Raw genomic sequence first — 27,618 nt, forward strand, 5'->3', positions numbered from 1 at the left:
CCACATGCTTCTTGACTTATCATTGCCCGCCAATCCATTGCCCACCAGCCACCTACCCAGTCAGTGCCCACGGATCCAGTGCCCACCAATCCTTGCCCGTGCAAGCTATGAATAGCCCATGCCTATGCTCTATCCCATGCCAAAGCCTCGGTCTCATGGCCTTCTTCCCACTTTGTTTCCTATTGGCCTAACTCCCTAGGCCCATCTTGGCTATTGGCAAGGGTGCAAGGTGCCACTACAAGCCAATGCCTATGCCATTGGTTTTAGGGTCTAACAGCTAGTTACTTTACATTTGCTCTATCATGTTCAAATACTGATTCTGAAGTGCGAATTTATAGGTAATGGATTAAAATACTCTCGGATGTGAATGGGTATTATAAATAGCACCCTCAACTTCAATTAACTAAAACTAATAAAATAGCTTCTTTTCAAATTGTATGTGCCTGCACATTCAACACACATCACACGCTAACTCACACATACCATTCACTTAATTTAGACCAGCTAATCAACACCAATCAGAAATAGTCATTTTAGTTGCATTGGACTGATGAGAAATTATCATCTAAGTGGGTCCTACTCCTGTCTATGATCATTCAAGTCGGCAACTTTTAGGCCAAACCTGTTAGAACATGTGAAATCTCACCGTTGGATTAGATTTAGATCTCACCGTCGGATCATTGTTGTGTTAGATTAGGCAAGCATATTAGAAGAGGTACCGTAGAGAAAAAAAGGTAACTCTAGAGAGATTAGGAAAGTATATTTGATTAAAATTGTTTCCTTTCATAATTGTCAAGGATTTCATTCTATGATTATCCTTTGAGTGCTCTATATAAGCACAATTTGGGATTGATTATAATTAAGTAAGATTACTAGAAATCTTCTCATATTTTGTCAATACCCTTGATCTCTGTGGAAACAAAGCAGGGATAGAGGGAAGAAAAACACATCAACAACAACACGAAGACAAGGAAAAACACACCACAACTTAATATATTAGGACCCGCTCCCACATAAGTCGTCTCTTCTTATCTCCTCCCACCGGACACGCCAAAGCCAATCATTTCTATGTACATTGGCCCAATCACTATGAAGACCCGCTCCCACATAAGTCGTCTTGGATTAATTATAATTAAGTAAGATTACTAGAAATCTTCTCATATTTTGTCAATACCCTTGATCTCTGTGGAAACAAAGCAGGGATAGAGGGAAGAAAAACACATCAACAACAACAACACGAAGACAAGGAAAAACACAACACAACTTAATATATTAGGACCCGCTCCCACATAAGTCATCTCTTCTTATCTCCTCCCACCGGACGCCAATAATTTCTATGTACATTGGCCCAATCACTATGAAGCCCATGTCATGAATTTTCAATTGCCGCCATTCTTGTACGGTCATGTAGGGTCAATATCCAACAGGCTACTTGCCAATAAGGTTGGAAGTTGGCCACAAAGAAGACTGATATGTGATTTTTGTCATTGATTAAAAAAATGGTTCTTACACGCTTAGAAAAGACTACGGTTCTTACACGGCATAGAAGGACAGACGACTTTTTCACTATAAATCTACATCCAACATGACCGAAAAAACTCAAACACCACCAACAACCATGGCCTTGGAGAAATCTCTCTCCCTCTTCTCTTTAGTTTTCTGCTTTCTGAAGCTTTCTTGCCGTTCAACAACGGCAAATTCAGTAGAAGCAGAGGCTCTCCTCGGCTGGAAAGCTAGCCTCCTTAACCAAGCTCCTCTCAATTCATGGTCGCTTCACAATGCCACCAATAAAAGCCCATGCAATTGGAGGGGAATAGCATGTAACCACGAAGGAAGTGTCACTCAAATAAACCTAACAAGTGTAGGTTTGCAAGCTAAGCTCTATAACTTCAAATTCTCTTCCTTTCCCAAACTTGCCAATCTTGATCTTGGCAACAACGCACTCTTCAGAACAATTCCTTCCGCAATAGGAAACTTGACCAACCTTGTCACGTTGTACCACTACAACAATAATCTCTCTGGCCCCATCCCAAAAGAAATAGGAAATTTGAAAAATATGGTTGAACTAGACATGTCCTCTAACATTCTAACAGGTTCCATTCCTTCGACCTTAGGAAACTTGACCAACCTTATCACGTTGTACCTTCACAACAATAAACTCTCTGGCCCCATCCCTGTAGAAATAGGATATTTGAAAAATATGGCTGATCTGGAAATGTCCTCTAACATTCTAACAGGTTCCATTCCTTCCACAATAGGAAACTTGACCAACCTTGTCACGTTGTACCTTCACAGCAATAAGCTCTCTGGCCCCATCCCAAAAGAAATAGGAAATTTGAAAAATATGGCTGATCTGCGAATCTCCTATAACATTCTAACAGGTTCCATTCCTTCAACAATAGTAAACTTGACCAACCTTGTCACGTTGTACCTCAACAACAATAATCTCTCTGGCCCCATCCCTGAAGAAATAGGATATTTGAAAAATATGGCTGATCTAGGAATGGCCAATAACATTCTAACAGGTTCCATTCCTTCCGCAATAGGAAACTTGACCAACCTTGTCACGTTGTACCTCTACAACAATAAGCTCTCTGGCCCCATCCCTGAAGAAATCGGATATTTGAAAAATATGGCTGATCTGAGAATCTCCTATAACATTCTAACAGGTTCCATTCCTTCAGCAATAGTAAACTTGACCAACCTTGTCACGTTGTACCTCAACAACAATAATCTCTCTGGCCCCATCCCTGAAGAAATAGGATATTTGAAAAATATGGCTGATCTAGGAATGGCTTATAACATTCTAACAGGTTCCATTCCTTCCGCAATAGGAAACTTGACCAACCTTGTCACGTTGTACCTCTACAACAATAAGCTCTCTGGCCCCATCCCTGAAGAAATAGGATATTTGAAAAATATGACTGATCTAAAAATGTCCGATAACATTCTAACAGGTTCCATTCCTTCCACATTAGGAAACTTGACCAACCTTGTCACGTTGTACCTCTACAACAATAAGCTCTCTGGCCCCATCTCTGAAGAAATAGGATATTTGAAAAATATGGCTGATCTAAAAATGTCCGATAACATTCTAACAGGTTTCATTCCTTCCATATTAGGAAACTTGACGAACCTTGTCACGTTGTACCTCTACAACAATAATCTCTCCGGCCCCATCCCTGAAGAAATAGGATATTTGAAAAATATAGCTACCATGGCAATGTCCGATAACCTTCTTAATGGTGCAATTCCGACCTCTTTGGGTGAACTTAAAATGCTAGCCTTTCTAAGCCTATCTCACAATCAACTTTCGGGTCCCATCCCAAAAATCTGGACAAACTGCACGTCCTTAACCAGTGTTTATATCGAAGGGAACCAGCTCTCCGGAAATATGTCTGAAGACTTTGGAGTTTGTCCAAATCTAACATATATTAACTTGAGCCACAACCGTTTGTCTGGTGAACTCTCTCCAAGTTGGGCCAAGTGTAAAAGTTTGACAAGTTTAAAGCTCTCGGGGAACTTGATAACTGGTATAATACCACTAGAGTTTGGACAGTTGATTCGACTAGAACTACTAGACCTTTCTTCAAACCTTTTGGTGGGAGAGATTCCAAAGGATTTGGGGAGCTTGACAGCTTTATATAACATGAGTTTAAATGGTAACCAACTTTCTGGTCGGATACCATCAGAAATGGGAAAACTATCCAATTTGGAGATCCTGGACCTATCAGCAAACAAACTGAGTGGATCGATACCATAACAACTAGAAGATCGCTCGAAATTGCATTCTTTGAACTTAATCAGAAATCATTTGAATGGAAGCATTCCGTTTCAAATTGGCAATCTAGCAGAGCTGCAAATTATGCTAGATCTTAGTTTTAACATGCTTACAGGAGAAATATCGCCCCAACTGCAAAAATTACACATGCTGGAAATCTTAAATCTCTCCCACAACAAGCTTTCTGGGTCAATTCCATCTCCTCTAGAAAATATGCTCAGCTTGACATCGATTGATTTATCATACAATAATTTGGTGGGTAGCCTTCCTAACAGCAAAGCCTTCCAACAAGGGACATTTCTCGGCAACAAAGGTTTATGCTGCAAAGCGCAAGGTTTGCAACCATGCAATTCCAAGCCAATAAACAGTGTTGAACCAAAAAAGAGACACAACGTTATCATATTGAACATTCTTCCTCTTTTGAGCGCACTATTCCTTCTACTTCTAGTTTTTGGCATTTCTTCCTTTTTTTGCCTCAGAACAAGAAATGCAGAGGGACAAAGAAATGAAAGGAATAAAGACTTATTTTCGATATGGAATTGGGGTGGGTGTATTTCTTATGAAAATATCATCGATGCAACAGAGGAGTTTATGACAGATACTGCATTGGGGAAGGCGGATATGGGAGAGTTTACAAAGCATATCTGCCAACAGGGCAAACAGTAGCTGTAAAAAAACTTCACAAATTGGAAGATGGTGAGTAAATTGATCAGAGAAGTTTCAGAAATGAGGTACGTGCATTAACAGAAATCCGTCACCGCAATGTTGTCAAGCTTTACGGGTTTTGCTTCCATCGTCGATGTATGTTTCTCATTTATGAGTACATAGAAAGAGGAAATTTGGCTAATATACTAAGCAGTGACGAAGGTGCGATGGAGTTGGATTGGGTGAAGAGGGTTAATATTATTAAAGCTGTGGCACATTCTTTATCATACATGCACCATGATTGCGACCCGCCAATAGTTCATCAAGATATCTCAAGCAAAAATGTTTTATTGGATTCAGAATTTGAGGCTCACGTATCTGATTTTGGTACTGCTAGAATTCTAATGCCGGATTCATCCAACTGGACATAACTTGCAGGCACTCGTGGATATGTTGCTCCAGGTTAGTTCCTCCTATATTGTGCCTACTTTATTGTTGCGGTATAATTGTTTAGAAAATTGTCTTATTTATTGTTATGTCATTTGGCTCACCTACGGAAGGACAAAATGTTTGCCAAGAAATTTTATGTCATTTGACTTCTTTTTCTTTTCTTTTCTTTTTTTTTTGGCAGAGCTTGCTTACACAATGAGAGTGACGGAGAAATGCGATGTATATAGCTTTGGGGTTTTAGCACTTGAAGTGATAATGGGAAGGCACCCTGGAGATATCATCTCTTCCTTGTTAACATCATCATCTGAAGTTGGCCAAAATCTACGGCTAAAGGATGTGTTAGACCCACGGCTCCCAAATCCCGAAGACCAAGTTGGAAATGAAGTTTTTCTGGCAGTGTCAATGGCACTCGCGTGCGTAAATGCAAATCCACAAACTCGGCCACCCATGCAACACATCTCTGGAAAGTTCTCTGCTCGAACTCCATCTTTTCCAAAGCCATTCCACACAATCGAAATGACTCAACTGATGGAATTTCAAGTGTAAATGGGTTGGGTCTCTTCACCTACTCAGTTATATTGTATAGGTCAGTATTTCATATAGTTGATCAAAATAAGGGACGGACTAGGTTGATTGTCACCGTCGAGATCAAGTCTTGGGTCCCACTTGGAGACATGCATGTTTAATTTAGACCATTGATCTTTGTAGACCATCATGAGGCAACCAACATGGTTTTGTACCTTCTGGTCCTATTGCTCATTTGAATGATGTGTAAAATAACACGATTCATAGGCTTAAGATTGTTTTATAGAATTGATTTTTGAGGTAGAACCTACGTATGTGAAGGCCCAACAAATGAACGGCTTGGATCATCAAACCATACGAGCTCCGATGTATTTTTTGTTTTTTTTTTTAAATTACACTTACATGCGATCACATATAAAATCTATACAATCTAGAGAAATTTACATTTATGGTATATTTGAAATTTATATTTATAGGATATTTAATTAAAGAATTTACATTTATAAGGTTTTATATGTGCCCTCATGTAGGTGGAAATATATGTGCCCTCATGCGGACACTGGAGCCAGCTCCAGTGTATCTATGATTGGAGAGAGGCTAATCTTCTTCACGTGGGAAGGATTCAACTAGGGGTGTAAATGGATATTCGGAAATTCGATTACCGTCCGCATCCGAATCCGTTTAAAGCGAATACTATCTGAATCTGTTTCAAGCGGATATTATCCGAATCCGTTTATGAGATATCCGGCTCTTAGCGGATGCGAATCTAGTAAATGGTATATCGGATCCGTTTAACATCCGAATCCGAGAAGTAAATCCTTTTTATTTATTATTAATAATATCATTAATATTTATTTTTAGTAATGACACACTATCTTTTGTTTCTATAAGGAAAGTGAATATTCTTTTTAGAAAAATAAAAATAAAAACAAAAATAGCTCAAACCCATTCCATCAAAATAACCCAAACCCATTCCATTATATACAAAAAAAAAAAAAAAAGCCAAAGACCACTACCAACACTATCATCCATCCCCATCGCCTCCCTCTCTCTCTCTGCCTTTGTTTTAAAAGGAAGAAGAGGATCTCATATATTTTAGGGTTTGAGAGTTAATTTTGTGAAGAGAATGTAGAGGTCTAGTTTTAGGGTTTGGAAAATTTATTCGAGTAAGTAGGAGAAAAAAGATAAAGTGATGCAATAAAATGTTCGAATTTACCGGATAAACAGATACGGATAATATCCGAATTCGAACAATATCCGACGGATACGAATTCAATAATAGATATTAAATATCCGTCGAATCCGAATCCGAATCCGAATTCGGATAGTGTATACTGTAATCGAATTCGGATATAGCCATATCCGCTCCGAATTCGATCCGTTTACACCCCTAGATTCAACGGGCCTAATTGCTTTCCCATGTAAAGAAAAGGCTGGAATTTATCATTTCCCTTCATAAAAACATGTACACTGGAGCTGACATACCAGTTTAACAGATTAGAAAAAATTTAATCTGTTAAACTTTTGGCTAAATCATAATCTTTGATGACTAATTGGAATATATATCTTATAGCGCAACAGCCCATCCACAACACTTAAAATCAGTTCTTACATTACCACACGGTCACAACACATTTACACGTGCATTATCAAGAAAAAGTCCGGTGGGCAGCCTCCATCATAAATAGTTGGGATAAGATGAATGGTCCAATAACCAAAAACCAATTGAGCCCATCTATATAGTAAGAAGTCGAGTGCTACTATTGGCTCCACATCAAGTGCATACTGACCAATAAATAATTACTCCACATACATACTAATCAATAATCTACTAGTAGTAATTAGAATGGCATAACAAAATCAACCCTAATATACTGGTTTCATGTGACTTGTGAACTGCGAACCTGAACTGGGTCTTAGCAAACTGATCAACCAGGTAGCATAGTTCCTTTTTTTTTTTGTTAAGATACATTTTGTTTCTGAGACAAACCTCACATTTTTTATTCCATACAAGAACAGAAAATCTAAGGACCAAAAACACTCTTATGGTGATATACTTCTATTCATTACCAAGAACGAAGTCAAAAACTTCCTTGGCACCAAGACTATATGCAAGAACGCTAATAAACAACAAAATAGATGAGAAAAAATAAAAATAAAAAACCAAAAACAAGGATTCACATCCCAAAAAACAGGGGTGCTACCTGTCTAAACCAGCTTGTTAGGAATTAACAACCCAGCAGAATAACGATGCAAAGACAAACGAAAGATTCATACACAGAACACACAGATTTACGTGGTTCACCCAACCAGTTTGGTTTGGGCTACGTCCACGGTAGAGCAACAAGCCAACGAATCCACTATTCTGAAGAAGAGATTACAAACCCTCACACCTCTCTAGGGCGTCTCCTGATATCACATCCTTTTTATATGGCGTTCTGAGACGCGTTACAATAAAGAGAAAATATCGTAATTCATGAAAGTACGAAACAACCCCCAGTATAAAAATACCCTAAAAAATTCAAGTCGGGGGCTACCACCCCCGCCTTCAAGCAGGGGGGCTCCCACCCCCCTGCAACCCCCCAGCCTGCTCAACGCCGAACGAGACCGCCGCAGTCGGGGGTAGAGTGTACAATACTTTCCAGATTAGACTGGGATCAGGCTTCACCAATAACAATCTCCCACTTGAAGACTGATATCTGCACTTCCACTGAATCGCTTCACTCCTCATGACTTATCACTCTCACATCCATCAATCATACATGAAGATCAATCAAAGCTGAGCAAAGGCCCAACTTTTCCCTGTCAATCACTTTTGTCAACATATATGCAGGATTTTTGCTACCATCAATCTTGTCAAAATTCAGTTGTCCATCCTCCAAAACTGACCGAATGAAGTGGTACCTCAGCTAAATATGTTTAGTCCTCGAATGAAATGCTGAGTTCCTCGCTGGTTGAATAGCACTTTGACTGTCACTCCACAGTTTGTTGTTCTCTTGCTTTCTACCCAACTCTTTCATAAATCTCTGAAGCCAAATCATCTCTTTGCTAGCCTCAGTAATAGCAACATATTCTGCTTCTGTTGATGAGAAAGCAACCGCCGCAGTCGGGGTAGAGTGTACAGTACTTTCCAGATTAGACTGAGATCAGGCTTCACCAATAAAACAGCTAACCAGCCAAATGAGACTCCGCAAAATTATGAATAAATATTTCCTGAAAACAATAAAAATGTACTAAATGAGAAAGTACTGCACCTCAAAACTAGAGCTCTCCCTCAAGATATCAACTAAGAATCTAAGGCTTCGGATGGGTTCAAACCATTCCATGAAAATTGGTTCCCCAAGACACCCCTCTCTTGACGCAGACCCTGCTGGTGGAAACCATTTCCCCTTGGTTTGTTACTGTAGTCCATGTCGCTGCCGTCTTGTCCGCTTCCCCGTCCAAAAGTTCAGGCACCAAAGCGGCCCCTAGGAGCCTCTGTCTGATAAGCACCCCTGCCTCGGCCCCTTCCTCCTGTCCAAACATTTTGAGTGCGGCAAATTTATGGAATCAGAGATGGGCAATGTGTCTCAAATAGTACCTTTGTGAAAAATAAAGAGCACTTTTAGTAATTTCCCAGAGGCCAGAGGAACAAAAACAGACCATGTTAGAAAAACTAGTGCTACTCCAATCATGTTAAACCATGGAAATTGATTGCTAAATATTTTGCCATTTTGTCGACATTTCCAAAGCGCATCAGTAATGACAAAAAAACAAACCAAGTGCCCAGCTAGCTAGGAAATTGCTCATTTCAAGTGCCCAGCAATGTATATTATAATACATTCCAAAAAGGACTTTTTAAGTGCCCAAGCCCTGGAAGGTATATAATAAATTCCAGAAAGGGGTTGGTATTACCTTGAACTAATTATCTAGCACATGTGGAGTGTCGCCTAAATTTCATAGGTCATGCACATACTTGAGAATGATTTTCATGTGGGAAAAAAAGAACAAATCTATTGCCCGACCCAGGAAGATGCCCTCATTTCAAATATCCGCCCATGTAAGATTTGTTGTATGACTATAAGCTCCTAAAATAGTCCGTAATCAGCTAGATGAGAAAATGACTTCGAAGAGTGCTATGGTCAGCTGATACAGGATTAGTACGAATACAGAAAAGCTACTTGCACAGTTGAAATTTGACATGGGTTTGTGTTGTATTTTTGAAATAGAAAGAACAAAACTTGGAAAATCCATGGCTAAGCTAAGAAAAGTTACCTGAAACAAGGTAAAATGTATCAAGAAAAGTATCCATTCAGGACGATTAAACCAAAAAAGCTTATTACTAGGTTCTATAACTGGAACCTCTGTAATTACAGTGCACATACTTGAGAATGATTTTCACTAGACATATGTCGTGTTATTTTCCACAAGTTTGTTGTTGGATATACAGTATACTTCACTAGAAAGATCTAATTCAGTATGTTGTCAACGATGGGAATAACAGAATTAATTACAGAAGTAAAAAAGAGAATGAACAGTTTCAAGACCAGGTATGAAAACTTTCTACGTACCTGGATAGCTTAGGCATATAGAGAAGTTTTGGACAAATCTCATATTTTGAAACAAGTGGACCACGAATTATTTTTTCTAACAAAAAGGGCATCTAAAACATGTTGGAAATTTGTTTCCATTTAGGTGGCCCATAATTGATGCACCTAAGATTTGGGAAATCTTAGACTTTTGTAAAGTGGGTTTTTGGCTACTAAAGATAACTCTCATTAAGAATCCTAAATTAGAAAGAGTGTTAGTGTAATTGGGAAACCAAATCATTCCCTCAAGCATATATACGTTTGTTGCTTATTGGGAGCAACCATTCTATTCATTCAGAAATTTGGGTTTAGGGTTTTCTCTGTCTGGTCTCGGATCTACCAAGGAACGGCCCATGATTCCATTGATCAGAGCATAAGGCTTGGATAGCTCTGAAGACTACGTCAGAACCGAGTCTGTCGTGTTCGTTGTGGAGCGTCTTCAACCGTTAGATCTCGTGCATCATCAATCGCTTCTATCTGATCATCATGGCGGAGGTAATGATCCTTTTCCACATAAGGTTAATTAAATTTCTAACAAAACAGGCTCATACAATGCATTATTTTTCTTAAAAATTGAAGTCACCTATGCTCCATATGTAGGTTATACAGAAATGTAGAATGATCTACTATACGAGATTGAGAAGAAACACAATTCCAACCCCACCAAAGTGCAGCTTTCCTGTATTCCGTGACATATAAGAAAGCTAATGAGGTTCAAATTAAAATTATCAAATCATACTTTTTACTCAAAGTATGCCGAAAATCAATAAACATAAAAGTAAGTGATTTGCTAGGGACCATTGCAGAAGGCATTTCACAGATGGTCTGTCGCATGTCAGACCAACCACCTCGTGAATGATGACAAAATCTGCTGAAAAGTGAGCCTATGTGGCTGGTCTGACATGCGACAAATCTTCTGTGAAATGCCTTTTGCGATGGTCCCTAGCAAATCCCTAAAAGTAAACATAACAACATGGTCGAAATTTTCTATATCGCTCTGTTTTTGGGACTATTGGAATTTTTATCACAAGATTCATAGGCAAATCACTGGTATGCCAATCAATATTGATATTTTCGACATTGGCTATTTCATGAGATTGTAAAAAACTCAATTGGACAAGAGGTTATTTAATATGACACAACAATGATTTGTGTAGATATCCCAAGAATGGTTGAAATCTACTTAGAAAATGACCGAACAACAAACAAAAAACCAAAATCAAATGGAGACTATCGAAAATTATAACAAGGATGCAACTCAGGAGAGGTTCAATCAGTGTCTAGAGGATGAAGATCAAGGTTTTCATAATCATGAGTACAATATGCATCTCAAAGTAGAGAAGGAATCAGAAGATCTAACTAATAGAGTGGAAGCATACGAAAGGGATAATATAGATGAAAATGAAGTCAACTAAGATCTTGTAGACATCTTTTTCTTGATGGTCAATCAAATTAATAAAATCTGGCTGAAGATTTAACAAGCACAATCATAATGATGCCCTTAAAAGATCTAAAAATAAAAAGGAAGCTTGCTATGATGATCATGTAATAAAAGATAATGGATATAGGTTTTGAGTTGGATCTTCCTGACATTTCTAAAATCTCTAGACATAGGAATACAGGGTGCTTAAAAGTTAAAACAATAGGTACATCATAGGTTGTGAAAGCAATATTTTATGACAGCATAGGTTGTGACAGAACAAAGTCGAGATCAAGTTTCCTCCAAGCACGAGGGTTTGTTGCGGGAGAATCATCATCCGCGTGCAATATTAAAAAAAAAAAAAAAACAGAGAAAGTGTGCTTATAATTTTGACGAAGTGTATCTGAATTTTTAGGTAGGAGATTTTATAAATAGTTTTAAGCAGGTGTAATTTGGCTTTGTATTAAACTTCTCTTAAGTGAACGAAAGTGGGGGTCTATCGCTTTAGTTTTGTGAAGGGTTAAAAACTTAAAATAACTGAAAAACGGCAAGGCCTCTATATTGATAACTGGTACACTATGAGTTAGTGAGTTGGGAGTAATTTATTCATTTTTCATGCGAAAAATAGGGGTGGCTATCCCTTATCCATTTTGGTCCTCTGAAAAGGTGTTACACGGGTCCTTGTGGGTTTAACATTAACATGTGTATAACATACACTTTAATCTCATTCCAGCAAAAAAAAAAAAAAGGGATTACATGATGCAAGCCTATATTGACTCCAGCTGAAAATAGCTCTTGACCTCCTCTCTCAGTTTGGAATGACATCATGCAAGCCTATATTGACTCCAGCTGAAATGATTTGTAAGCAGAGTGCAAATGAAGGAGACAGAATAATCGATTTCTATAAAGGATTTACATTTATATATAAGGTATTCAATAAGTAAAGGTGGCAGTTCTCTCCCGAAAAGAATGTGCCGCGAAATGGATTTTTGTGAAATTGGCTAGACATTCATACAAAAAGAAATTTTTTTGACAAAAAAGCCTTGCCTTGAGTTAAGTCACTTAAAACATTTTTTTCTTTTTTTAAGAAAGATTTGTTTACAAGTGATTTTATATGACTCTCCTATATGCAGAGGATGGCTTTTTACGAAATTGAGCCGCGAAATGGCTTCCCACGAAATTGCCTAACACATCTCTTTTAAAATAAAGTATGTATCTATCAATTCCATTTTTCATGCGAAAAATAGGGGTGGCTATCCCTTATCCAAAGATAAGCAAAAGTTTTAAAATTTATATTTTGAGGCCATATTTCCCTCACTTTGCCCTTTAACATTCAACTATCTAAGGAAGAATTTCAATGTAGGATGAGAATGCATACTTATAAATAGCACCCTCAACTTCATTAAAACTTATTAAAATAGCTTACATCTTTTCAAAATTGATTTCTTCTTCTGTTTTCATAGGAAAGGAAAAAAAAAAGCAAACAAATAAACAAATTAAAAGAACTAAAATGCATGCCAATCAATAACACCCTCAATTTCATTACACTATAAAAATGCCTTGCATCTTTTCATTATGGATCTCCTTTATTTTAATAGGAGAAAAGAAATTCCAAGAAAGAAACAAACACATTAAAATGTTAATTTCTCTATATAATTTTATAACAAACATTACTACTATGTTATAACCATAGTTAGCAAAACGTGATAGGTCAAAAATACGGTACGGGAAAATACTTACAACCAATTTGGAATAAACAATTTACTCTCTCTCTCTCTCTCTCTCTCTCTCTCTCTCTCTCTCTCGTCGTCAAGAGTCATCTCCTTCCTTTTCGCTCTTATTAGAAATTAAGGTTTCTTGTTCATACTTTGCTTGATTTTCTCCCTCGGATTTCCAAAAAAAAAAAAACGAAGAAAAAAATAAGAAGAAGGTTCTTTTGCCCCTGAACCTCTTCTTCCTCTTCTTTGTATTTTAGTCTTGTGTAGTCATCACACAAGCTGGCTCCTTTGAAATCCCGTTCTCCATTTCTCTGCAGATGGCATTTGGAGTGGAGAAAACAAGAACGGCAGAAAAATAGTTTGAGAAGCAGGCAGAGTTGGCTAGAGAGATATTATTACTTAACAGAAATCCGTCACCGAAATGTTGTCAAGCTTTACAGGTTTTGTTCCGGACGATGCATGTTTCTCATCTATGAGTATATGGAAAGAGGAAATTTGGCTAATATACTAAGCAGTGAGGAAGGTGCAATGGAGCTCGATTGGGTGAAGAGGGTTAATATTATTAAAGCTGTGGCAAATTCTGTATCATACATGCACCATGATTGCGACCCGCCAATAGTTCATCTAGATATCTCTTGCAAAAATGTTTTATTGGATTCAGAATTTGAGGCTCATGTATCTGATTTTGGTACTGCTAGACTTCTGATGCCCAATTCATCCAATGGGAAAGAACTTGCAGGCACTTGTAGATATGTTGCTCCAGGTTAGTTCCTCATATATCGTGCCTACTTTATTGTTGCAGTATAATTGCTTTGAAAATTGCTCCTTATTTGGTTTTTATGTTATTTGGTTCACCCACCTAAGGTCAAAATGTTTTAGACCATTGTTGTGCTTGGCCCTACCTTAGCCAAGCACACCAATGGAGAGTCCTAAGACCTTGTTTGTTTTGGATTTTGAGAGCCGATTGTGTGTTCAAGACTGTCCAAGACTGATTCTTGGACTCACAATTAAACGTATATCTGAATCCAATATTCCGTTTTGGGCTCCCAATCTGTTCCCAAAATCCAAAACAAACCGGGTCTAATTCTTGCACAACCAAAACAAAACAAAAAAAAACCATTTGGTTGCCGGAATTTTTTCGGTTCTTGGGATTTTGCGGAACAAAAAACTTCTTGGGATATTGGGGAAAAAAACTCCCTGGAAGTATCCCGGTAAAATAAAAATCCCATGTTTGATTGACCGGACTATGGTGGGAAAAAAAATGCTTTGTTTGGTTGCTTGAACTGTTGGGAAGAAAAAAAATTCTCCCCAAAACTTATTTTTGGTTCCTGGGTGTATTTTTTTTTTTTTTCAGGGTAGCGTTTCGTGTGGGGTTATTTTGGTTCCTTGGATTATTTTGGGCCCAGCAACCAAACGTGGGTTTCCTGCGGAAATTCCACAAAAGTCCCAAGAATAAAAAACATTCCGGCAACCAAACGGAGAATGAGTTGCTAACCTCTCTTGTCATGGTCTGCTCATGTACTACTTTCATTGCACCTTAAGCAGGGATGCATTTGTTAATGTGAGAAAGGTTCGGGGCTGTTCGGATCTAGGATAAACACTCTGGAAAAAACTTCCCTAAAATTTGACCTTTCCAATGCTCGGATACCTCATTTACCATACAATCTTTTTTCCATAGGCTGCATTTCTTTTGAGATGTGAAACGAATTTTAAGCCCATTTTTCCACATTAAAATGGGCATAAATAATGTTTTACACTCATTTACATAGAAATAAACAGAGCCATATTAAAAAAATCACCATTTTCTTGGAAAAAATCATTCTTGCTACAACATAGAAGTCTTTTTTCGATGGAATACTATTTTCATTAAATAATTTTTCCATATAAACTATTTGGTCATCCATTTCGTCAAAATCCAAGTCAATTCTGCCCCACAGTTCGACACTATCATTAATTGCATACAATAAAATCCACTTTCTTCGTCTAAACCACCCAATGAATAATCATCACATTCCAAGAAATCATCACAACCTTTGCTTAAAATCCATTTCCTCTCTCTAAACCACCGCATTCCACATTTTCATCAATTGCATACAATAAAATCAATTTACTCTCTCCAAACCACAGTTCCACACTTTCATCAAATGCATACAATAAAATCCATTTTCTTTGTCTAAACCACACCAAAAATAATCTATCACATTCCAAGAAATCATCGCAATCACTGCATTCCAAGAGACAGCGTCTCTCGGGAATTGCATCAAACTGTTTCCGAGCACTCTAGCCCCAGCGCTCTGTATTTCGCCCCACTTTGCATAAACACTAATCATAACATTCCAAGAAATAAATTCTTTTTTCGGCATTCTGTCAAACAGCCAATGTGCAGTTCCCAATTCAAACCTAATATGCTTTACCTACAATGATTTAGAAGAAATTTAAATAGATGAGTACTTTCTCCCTGACCATGCCCCTGATATGGGCTCAAATTCCACATTAATCACGATCTTCAGCAATGTGAACGACAGGAATGTAAATTCATCAGAAAAAGACAACAATGCATGAAGGCGAATTCTCTGCATGCTATCTCCAACGGAGATAAAACAGAACGAAAAAGGCAATGCCTCTCTAACAAACTGGAATCCTAAGTTCCCAACAAAACCATCAATACAAGATATCAAACCAAGAGATCCATCAATCTAAAACAAAGGAAGATAAACAAAAAGGAAAAACGGAAAAGCTTGCCGGAGAGGAAGCTTAAATCAGAGGTGGGCATCGTCCGATAAATGCAGATGAGCCCCAAAACGAACCCAAGAAGGACAGTGGAGGAAAAGAACAAACTTCAACCGACACGAAGCATCGTTTCGATGGCAGGTGTTGCTTGACGACAAGAGAGCAACAGGTGCAAAGAGGCTACGGTGATTTTTGGACGGATCTTCAGGGGTAAGGAATGAGATGAAAAGACAAAAATACCACAGGTAGCTGGGATGGTCTTTATGGAATAAACGATCTTTATGAAATAATAGAGAATCTAAGGGCCAGTGGAAGTAACACCTGGCGGATACAATAGGCATTTTTAAGGAAGACACAGACGAAATTTCACTGGTTTTTGCTTTTAGAATAGTAAAGGATTTGGTTCACTCACCTAAGGTCAAAATGTTTTAGACCATTGTTGTGCTTGGCCCTACCTTAGCCAAGCACACCAATGGTGAGTCCTAAGACCTTGTTTGTTTTGGATTTTGAGAGCCGATTGTGTGTTCAAGACTGTCCAAGACTGATTCTTGGACTCACAATTAAACGTATATCTGAATCCAATATTCCGTTTTGGGCTCACAATCTGTTCACAAAATCCAAAACAAACCGGGTCTAATTCTTGCACAACCAAAACAAAACAAAAAAAAACCATTTGGTTGCCGGAATTTTTTCGGTTCTTGGGATTTTGCGGAACAAAAAACTTCTTGGGATATTGGGAAAAAAACTCCCTGGAAGTATCCCGGGTTTGTTTGGTTGCTTGAACTGTTGGGAAGAAAAAAAATTCTTCCCAAAACTTATTTTTGGTTCCTGTGATTATTTTGGTTCCTGGGAGTTTTTCTTTTTTTCCAGGGTGGGGTTTCGTGCGGGGTTATTTTGGTTCCTGGGATTATTTTGGGCCCAGCAACCAAACGTGGGTTTCCTGCGGAAATTCCACAAAAGTCCCAAGAATAAAAAACATTCCGGCAACCAAACGGAGCTAGCTGTTCGGATCTAGGATATACCCTGTGGAAAAAACTTCCCTAAAATTTGACCTTTCCAATGCTCGGATACCTCATTTACCATACAATCTTTTTTCCATAGGCTGCATTTGTTTTGAAGTAACATGGGTGTGAAACGAATTTTAAGCCCATTTTTCCACATTAAAATGGGCATAAATTATGTTTTACACTCTTTTACATAGAAATAAACAGAGCCATATTAAAAAAATCACCATTTTCTTGGAAAAAATCATTCTTGCTACAACATAGAAGTCTTTTTTCGATGGAATACTATTCAACATAAATGGCTTGAGACTCTTCGCTTACTCCGTTGTATTGTATATATAGGTCAGTGTTTCATGTAGTTGATAGAAATAAGTGACGGACTGGGATGATGGTCACCGTCAAGATCAAGTCTTGGGTCCAACACTGGGACATATATGTTTAATTTAGACCGTTGATCTTAATTTGTAGACCATCATGAGGCAACCCACATAGTTATGTTTTAGTTACGAAAACCCTTCTATAATTAGGGACTTGCTAGGGAATTTCTCGGGAAGCCATTTTGTGGCTCACTTTTTGGAGGGAATAGCCACCCAGTAGCACATTTTGTCTTATTCATTTAATTCGTCTGAGGTGGATTTTCTTTCTTGAAAAAGTGAACCGCCAAATGGCTTCCTAAGAATTGCCTAGCAAGTCCCTTTATTTTTTTTTGAAAAGGGCAACAGAATATATATATATATATATATGTAAAAACAGAACCGAGGTGGTCCTGAAGGAACAAAGATAATACAAAGATAGCAGTGCAATAATTCAAGGAGGTAGATGGTCAAAGCACTCAAACGCGGCCCGAAAGGCTCCTTTCTTGGCAAGGGTGTCTGCTTCCGCATTGGCTGATCTCCTGACATGGAAAACGCTATATTGGGTGCATCATGGAAAACGCCAAATGGCTTCCTAAGAATTGCCTAGCAAGTCCCTTTATAATTTATGGAAAACGCTACACAGGGTGCATCATGCAAAACCAGACATGAATTGGGCTGAAACGTAAGATCAAATTCTACATATGTCGTCTTGATCCGGTGATCCTAAATTGGGCTCAAACCAACAGTCTCATCTAAGATCAATCAGAACCGTTCAATATCAAATGGGTGCGATCTGATGGTCAGATTTCAAACTTTTGGAAAGGTTTTTCACACAGAAAAGACACCAGGTGGTCTATAAAATGTGCAGAATTCGGTCATTTCATAACATAAACGAATTAGCAATTCTGACAGACTTTAAACTCTCTTCTACACTCCTATCTGATCCCTAAGTATTTCTACATACTATTTTTCCTTTTATTTACTGTTCTAGATATTGTTCTTCTGCAGAAACAATATCTAGAAATTTTTCTAAGGCTTGAAATTTCGGAAGGGCATTTCGGGTTTGATTCCGCTAGTGCGAGGCGTCATCAAACATTAGTAGGGCTTCCCTACTAGGCTTCATTGTATCTTGGAGGCAATTCGCGGATCCCCTTTGCACACTAATGGTGGGGGCGAATCTTGTCTTAAGGAAAGTGATATCACGCCTTTAAGCAACAGTTTCTGTTTTCTATCACCAACAGTACCCTCAAATTCTTCAACATAAAGAAACTTCAAAAATTGGAAGATGGTGACCAAATTGATCAGAAAAGTTTCATAAATGAGGTACGCGCGTTAGCAGAAATCCGTCATCGTAACATTGTCAAGCTTCACGGGTTCTGTTCCCATCGTCGATGTATGTTTCTAGTTTATGAGTATATGGAAAGAGGAAATTTGGCTAATATCCTAAGCAGTGAGGAAGGGGCAATGAAGTTGGATTAGGTGAAGAGGGCAAACATTATTAAAGCTGTGGCACATTCTTTATCATACATGCACCATGATTGTGACCAGCCAATAGTTCATCCAGATATCTCTAGCAAAAATGTTTTATTGGATTCAGAATTTGAGGCTCATGTATCTCTGATTTTGGTACTGCAAGACTTCTTATTTGTTAGAAGATCAAAACCATTCATTTGTTGGGCCCCAATGTAAATATGCATTGCTCCAAAGTCATCTCCATCTTACTAGGGCTGCAACTGGGTCGGGCGGGTCGGGTTTTGGAGAACCCAACCCTACCCGAGAAATATCTCGGGTCGGGCCGGGTCGGGTTTTTTTCCGGAAAACCCACGATTCCCAAACCCGGCCCTACCCATGATAAATCTCGGGTCGGTTCGGGTCGGGTCGGGTTTTTTCACGTTGACGCAAATTTTTAAGGAAAATTCTTGTTTGGCAAGGCAACTCAACTCATAGAAGCAGAAATTACACTCACATTACACTTGAATCAAATAATGATGTAATTACACTCACATCACACTTGAATCAAACAATGCTGTAATCAAACAATGTTGTAATTACAATCAAACAATGCTGAATCAAACACTTGAATCAACTCAACTCATAGAAGCAGAAATTACACTCACATACAGTAACAGTGGGTGCGTGGGTTTTCACTTTTAACTTTGGGATAATTACATTTACACCTCCTCTAGTTTCTGACACATCCACTTCCACCCCTATAGTTTAAAACGTGACAAATACACCCCTGTAGTTTCAATTTGTTTAAGGTTTGCCCCCTCAGCTGAAGGTTCGTCCATAGATTGAAGGGTTAGGATGATCCGATGGAGCTGATTTTTTGGGCACACCATATCTATGTCAGGACCCATCAAATGAACGCTTTGGATCATCCAAATAATGTGGGCCCCTACCCGAATCCAAACACTACCAAAAAATCATCCAAATAATGTGGGCCCACATTGTTTGGATGATCCAAAGCGTTCATTTGATGGGTCCTGACATAGATAGGGTGTGCCAAAAAAATCAGCTCCATCAGATCATCCTAACCCTTCAATCTATGGACGAACCTTCAGCTGAGAGGGCCTACCTTAAACAAATTGAAACTACAAGGGTGTATTTGTCATGTTTTAAACTATAGGGGTGGAAGTGGATGTGTCAGAAAGTAGAGGGGGTGTAAATGTAATTATCCCTTTAACTTTTAACTAACAATAGAAAAAAATGTACATACTATAACTTATGTAACTCGGGTCGGGTCGGGTCGGGCCCCTTCAAACCCGGCTCGACCCGAGATTCATGCGGGTTTTTGAATGCTGAACCCGGCTCGACCCGAAACCCATGAAACCTGAACCCGACCCAGGCTATTTTCGGGTCGGGTCGATGCGGGTCGGGTAAAACCCGGCTCGAGTTGCAGCCCTACATCTTACTATTCTGATGAGGAATTATCAAGTAGGTCCCATCTATGATCATTTAAGTCGTCAACCTTGGGGCCATGCCCTTTATCTCCGCAGAAACAAAACAGCATAGAGGGAAGAAAAAAAAAATCTTCTTATCTCCTCACCCCCACGACAAAGGCAATAATATGCCCAGTCACTCTGTGGCCCATCGGATCACTAAACAACAGTTTGACCTCAAATCTTTAAGTAATCACACTTCTTTCCTCTTTCAATTGTCACTCTTCTCCAAAGAAAAAACACCTGTCAACTAGCTAGTTTTTTGTCCATTTCCTCCATTGGGCCTTAGAAAAGTCATGTGGTTTGTAAATAAATGAAACAAGAGCCATTCGTTTGTAAGATATGAGTCCTCGATCACTCTTCCTTGTAGACCACGGCAGAAAGAAAGTAATCATGTATGAGTGAGGTGGCCCCACAAATTAGACTAATAGTATAATTCCAAATCCTCACCCAAGAAAATACAAACAGGGCTCCTACTCTTCACTCCTTGGGTCTCTGCTCATCTATCAAGGCCCCACTGACAGAGCTCGCGTCATTCTCTTCATTGTTACATTACATTATAGAAATCTACAGAGACATAGCCTAGGCCAAAATATTAAACGGCTAGGATCATACAACAGGGCTTGTGCCTGAAAAATCATTTCCATAGGTTGATCCTAACCCTCCGATCTGATTGTTAGATGGTTGATCCTAACCCTCTATAGATCGGAGGGTTAGGATCAACCTATGGAAATAAAACACTGCGAACCAAACCTATTCAATTTTTACTAAAGGGGCCTTCAATTTATGATAACATCCCTCAAGCGCAGAAAGCATTTCACGGATGGTCTCTTGCATCTGAGGGCTGCGATCTTGTGAATGAAGACAAAATCTGCTGCAAAGTGAGCCTATGTGGCTGCTCTCACATGCAACAGACCATCCGCCAAATGCCTTTTTCGATGGACGCTATAAAAATTCTAACCTTTTCAAATCTTGCTAAGTTGCTTTTATGCAAAGGAAAAAAAACACTTTGCAAGTTACTCACTTTTGCTTATTAGGTCAGTGTATTTGATAGAAATAAGAGATAAACTAGGCTGATAGCCACCTCCAGATCAAGTCTTGTGTCCCACTCGGGGACATGTATGTCAACTGTTGGATCAGTCTGCTGTTGGATGTTAATTGTAAAATATAAGTTCGGATTATGTTATACGGGAGGGACTTGATAGGCAATTTCGCGGAAGTTTTTGCATTTGCATACGGGAAGCCGGGAACAGCCGGCGGCCGCATGTTCACTTCTCGGAAGATTTTGTCTCATGCATTAATGTATCTGATGATGTGGCTGTTCTCACATGCAAAAGCCAGCCGCGAAATGGCTTTCCGCTAAATGGCCTAGCAAGTCCCTATACGGGAATAGATGTCAAAGTTTATCTCAACTCCCATCAACCCACGGCATAGAAGGAGACAATATTTCAACTCCCATGAACACACGGCATAGAAGCTTAATAAAATCTATGTACTTTGGCCCAATTAATCTCCATGACATGAATGTTCAACCGCTGCCATTTATGTACATTGACTCCATCGGATGGGAGAAGATGTGGAAAAGTCGCGTACTCACAAAAGACTCATAGTCCTCCCCCAAACTTATAGGCTCTTTTTGGGACAAATCGCATCCATCGATGCCGTTCGTACACTTTTGTTTTAATATGGGTCGCCCCATCGATGATAGGCAGTTGAGAAGAGTAACAACCCAAGAGATGAGTGCGACTATCGAGAAAACAATTTCATTTACTTGGTATCTGATGACTCACCCACCATGAGGCCAATAATCTACTTTGGTGGTTTTGGTGGTGAGGATCCAATGGAATACTTGATTATATATACAGAATTTTCTAAATTTTGTGATGTGTCGCCCTCGCCCAAAATCATCCAATCCACTTTTTGGTGAATGGCTGAGATTGAATAACCTATTTTTCAGTTAGATTAATCTTAGCCATTCACCAATAAGTGATGGGCTGATTATGATCATTTTTAGGGCCCAACAAATGCTAGATTAGGTCATCCAACTATATAGAACCCTAGATTGTTTCCATAGGATGATCCTAACCCTCTGATCTATAGAGGGATCGATCGGATGGTTAGAATCATCCTATGGAGACGATCTGTGGGATATAGCCTATTTACATTGTGGCCCAACAAATGAATGGTTTGGATTAGTCCTATGAAGTGGGTTTCACGGTACTTTTTAACAAATATGGGACGTTGAGGGGCACTCTGAGTATAAATAATAGAAAATTTCTATTATTTGTCTTCACAAAATAATAGAAAGGGATTTGCTAGGGTCCATTGCATGAAGGCATTTTGTGGCTGGTTGTTGCATCTGAGAGCAGCCACGTAGGCTCACTGTCGCTTTGTAGAGAGAAACTTGGAATTTAGGGAAGTGATGACTCAGCTCTGTATTTCTTGGAACGGAGCGAGACATGCCGTATGTCAAGAATCTCCTTTAGAACATATGCAGACCTCCATGGAATGGCGTCCCGATAATTCAACCACTTGTCCCAAACATTAAACGGCTAGGATCAACCTCTTCACGGTAAAATATTAAAATAATTAAAAAAAAACACGTTTTTTGGGTGAAATTTAGGGGAAAAACATTGAGGACCCACTCCCACATTATCAGATGATCCAAACAGTTGAGATCCGTAATGCTTATAATCGACGGCAAAGTATAGATTATCCAATGACTATGAATTTTAAGATATGTAAAACCTAGGCCCAACAATTAAACGGCTAGGATCACCCAATGATGTGGGCTCCACTGCATTTTTTTGCTGTACTTGCATTTACATGTCCTCGGTAACTTCTAAGGATTAAAAGGTCTTATTCCCCTCAACACACGGCATAGAAGGAGAGATGACTTTTTCACTATAAATGTACATCCAACATGTACAAAAAAACTCAAAAACCACCAACATCCATGGCCTTGGAGAAATCTCTATCCCGCTTCGCTCTACTTTTCTATTTTGTGATGCTTTCTTGCCATCCAACAACGGCAAATTCGGTAGAAGCAGAGGCACTCCTCATCTGGAAAACCAGCCTCTTGAACCAAGCTCCTCTCAATTCATGGTCTCTTCACAATACAACCAATAAAAGCCCATGCAATTGGAGGGGGATAGCATGCAACCATGAAGGAAGAGTCACACAAATAAACCTAACAGATGTAGGTTTACGAGGTAAGCTCTATAACTTCAAATTCTCTTCCTTTCCAAAACTCGCCAATCTTGATCTTAGCAACAACGAGCTCTTCGGAACAATTCCTTCAACTTTAGGAAACTTGTCCAACCTTGCCATGTTGTACCTCCACCATAATAAGCTCTCTGGCCCCATCCCTGAAGAAATAGGATATTTGAAAAATATGGTTCAACTAGTCATCTCCTATAACATTCTAGTAGGTTCCATTCCTTTAACAATAGGAAACTTGACCAACCTTACCCATTTGTACATCGGTAACAATAGTCTCTCTGGCCCCATCCCTAAAGAAATTGGAGATTTGAAAAATATTGTTGAACTTGACATGTCCTCTAACATTCTAACAGGTTCCGTTCCTTCCACATTAGGTAACTTGACTAAGCTTTCCATCTTGCACATCTTCAGCAATAAGCTCTCTGGTCACATCCCTAAAGAAATAGGAGATTTGAAAATTTTGGTTAACCTGCAAATGTACTCTAACATTCTAACAGGTTCCATTCCTTCTACTTTAGCTAATCTTAAGAAGCTAAATGTTCTATGCCTATTTGAAAATCACCTTTCTGGTTCACTTCCTCATGAAGTATCAAGTCTAATAAATTTGCACAGACTCGACTTGGGGGACAACAACCTCTCAGGATATTTGCCGCAACAAATTTGTCAAGGTGGATCACTTAAATATTTTACGATCTACAACAATCAATTTACAGGACCCATCCCAAAAAGCTTGAGAAATTGCACGGCGCTAATCAGAGTTCGGCTTGAGGGAAACCAACTCACAGGTAATATGTCTGAAGACTTTGGAGTTTATCCAAATCTCACATACATTGATTTGAGCTACAACCAGTTGTCTGGTGAACTCTCTCCAAGTTGGGCCGAGTGTCAAATGTTGACAAGTTTAAAGATCTCAGGGAACTTGATTGCTGGAAAAATACCACCAGAGTTTGGAAATTTCATTCAACTAAGAGTACTCAAGCTTTCCTCTAACCATTTGGTAGGAGAGATTCCGAAGGAATTTGGGAGCTTGACATCTTTATTTGACCTGATTTTAAATAGTAACCAACTTTCTGGTCGGGTACCACTAGAAATTGGAAAGCTGTCCAATTTGGAGATCCTTGACCTATCAGAAAACAATCTGAGTGGATCAATACCAGAACAACTAGGAGACTGCTCAAAATTGCAATATTTGAAATTGAATAGAAATCATTTGAATGGAAGCATTCAATTTCAAATCGGCAATCTAGCATACCTACAAGATGTACTAGATCTTAGCTATAACTTGCTTACAGGAGAAATATCGCCCCAACTGGGAAAATTACACATGTTGGAAATCTTAAATATTTCCCACAATAAGCTTATTGGTACAATTCCATCTTCTCTAGCAGGTATGGTCAGCTTGACATCCATTGATTTATCATACAATAATTTGGTTGGTAGTCTTCCTAACAGCAACCCTTTCCAACAAGGGACATTTGCTGGCAACAAGGGTTTATGCGGCAAAGCTCAAGGTTTGCAACCATGCAATTCCACGCCAATAAACAATGGTGAACCAAAAAAGAGACACAACGTTATCATATTGATCATTTTTCCTCTTTTGAGCGCACTATTCTTTCTACTTCTAGTTTTTGGCATTTCTTCCTTTTTTTGCCTTAGAACAAGAACTGCAGAGGGACAAAGAAATGAAAGGAATAAAGACCTATTTTCGATATGGAATTGGGATGGGTGTATTTCTTATGAAGATATCATTGATGCAACAGAGGATTTTGATGACAGATACTGCATTGGGGAAGGCGGATATGGGAGAGTTTACAAAGCATATCTGCCAACAGGGCAAACAGTAGCTGTAAAAAAACTTCACAAATTGGAAGATGGCGAGCAAATTGATCAGAGAAGTTTCAGAAATGAGGTACGTGCATTAACAGAAATCCGTCACCGCAATGTTGTCAAGCTTTACGGGTTTTGCTCCCATCGTCGATGTATGTTTCTCATTTATGAGTACATAGAAAGAGGAAATTTGGCTAATATACTAAGCAGTGACGAAGGGGCGATGGAGTTGGATTGGGTGAAGAGGGTTAATATTATTATAGCTGTGGCACATTCTTTATCATACATGCACCATGATTGCGACCCGCCAATAGTTCATCGAGATATCTCAAGCAAAAATGTTTTATTGGATTCAGAATTTGAGGCTCATGTATCTGATTTTGGTACTGCTAGAATTCTAATGCCGGATTCATCCAACTGGACAGAACTTGCAGGCACTCGTGGATATGTTGCTCCAGGTTAGTTCCTCCTATACTGTGCCTACTTTATTGTTGCGGTATAATTGTCTAGAAAATTGTGTCTTATTTTATTGTTATATCATTTGGCACACCTACGGAAGGACAAAATGTTTTAGACCATTGATGTGATTAGCCCCATATACTAAGTCTCTGTTTGTTTTGGATTTTGAAAACTGTGTGGTAGTCAAAAACTGATTATTGGACTCAAAATTAAACTAACATTTAAGTCCAATATTCAGTTTTTGTCTCACAATCGGTTCTCAAAAGTCCAAAATAAACAAGGCCTATTTCTTGCTCAACCAAAACAAAAAACTACGTTAAAATCAGAGGAAATTTTTCTTTATGTCACTCTGAGCAAGTGACTGGTGACTACTAATTATCCAAAATTTTGGGTATTCCTTACAAGGAGACTTTACACAACATGATTTTTGTAAATTTTCCAACTTCAAAATGGTAGATTAGGATATGGATTAGCTTAATTTCTAGTGTTTAGATTTAGAATTTTTTGACAAAGTATTAGCCTTTTTTTTTTTTATTGTACCTCGATTGTGCCTAATGGGTCACATTTCATCTGCCATCTCTGAGCATATTTTGGCCAGATGATAAGTTGCTAGCCAGCACTGACCTGATCCAACGGTTAGGGGAGAATCAAAGTAAAACTCATGTACAAACATCTCTCGTCAGGGTCTGCCAATGTACGGTTTCAATGTGCCTTAGCAAATGTTAAGGGGCATGAAACAAATTTTACCTCCTTTTCCCCACTTAAAAATGGGCATAAAATTCGTCTATTTTTGATGAAATACTTGTTTCATGTTATACAATTAAGAGAATTTTCTCTCTTTTTTGAATGGTAAGAGCATTGTTTAACCTAGAAATTTTATGTCATTGCTTACACAATGAGAGTGACGGAGAAATGCGATGTATATAGCTTTGGGGTTTTAGCACTTGAAGTCATAATGGGAAGGCACCCTGCAGATATCATCTCCTCCTTGTTAACATCATCATTTGAAGTTGGGCAAAATCTACGGCTAAAGGATGTGTTAGACCCACGGCTCCCAAATCCCGAAGACCAAGTTGGAAATGAAGTTTTTCTGGCAGTGTCAATGGCACTCACGTGCGTAAATGCAAATCCACAAACTCGGCCACCCATGCAACACATCTCTGGAAAGTTCTCTCGAACTCCATCTTTTCCAAAGCCATTCCACACAATCGAAATGTCTCAACTGATGGAATTTCAAGTGTAAATGGGTTGGGTCTGTTCACCTACTCAGTTATATTGTATAGGTCAGTATTTCATATAGTTGATCAAAATAAGCGAAGGACTAGGCTGATTGTCACCGTCGAGATCAAGTCTTGGGTCCCACTTGGAGACATGTATGTTTCATTTAGACCATTGATCTTTGTAGACCATCATGAGGCAACCCACATGGTTTTGTACCTTCTGGTCCTATTGCTCATTTGAAAGATGTGTAAAATAACATGCTACATAGGATGATTCTAAAAAAAAAACCTCTACAGATTGGAGAGTTAAGATCATTTTATAGAATTGATTTTTGAGGTAGAACCTATATATGTGAAGGCCCAACAAATGAACGGCTTGGATCATCAAACAATACGAGCTCCGATGTATTTCTTTTAAAAAAAAAAAATTACACTTACATGCGATCACATATAAAATCTATACAATCTAGAGAAATTTACATTTATGGCATATTTGAAATTTACATTTATAGGATATTTAATTAAAGAATTTACATTTATAAGGTTTTATATGTGTCCTCATGTAGGTGGAAATATATGTGCCCACATATAAAATATTTCCGCCTACATGGGGACCCATGTTCTTCTCCCTATAAAATATTTCCTCCTGCTTGGGACAGCCAACTTCAGTGTATCTATGATTGGAGAGAGGCTAATCTTCTTCACGTGAGAAGGATTCAACGGCCTGATTGCAACGTAAAGATAAGTAGAA

General features: G+C 38.7%; 1 pseudogene; it reads left to right on the forward strand.

Moving 5' to 3' along the window:
* The first annotated feature begins 1,618 nt into the window (after positions 1-1,618).
* LOC143891260 (uncharacterized) lies at positions 1,619-27,319 on the forward strand (annotated as a pseudogene).
* The last annotated feature ends 299 nt before the right edge of the window (positions 27,320-27,618 follow it).

The sequence above is a fragment of the Tasmannia lanceolata genome, unplaced genomic scaffold (genome assembly GCF_043159265.1).
Source record: "Tasmannia lanceolata isolate RefF3 unplaced genomic scaffold, GAP_Taslan_0.1 ptg000013l, whole genome shotgun sequence".
Lineage (NCBI taxonomy): Eukaryota > Viridiplantae > Streptophyta > Magnoliopsida > Canellales > Winteraceae > Tasmannia > Tasmannia lanceolata.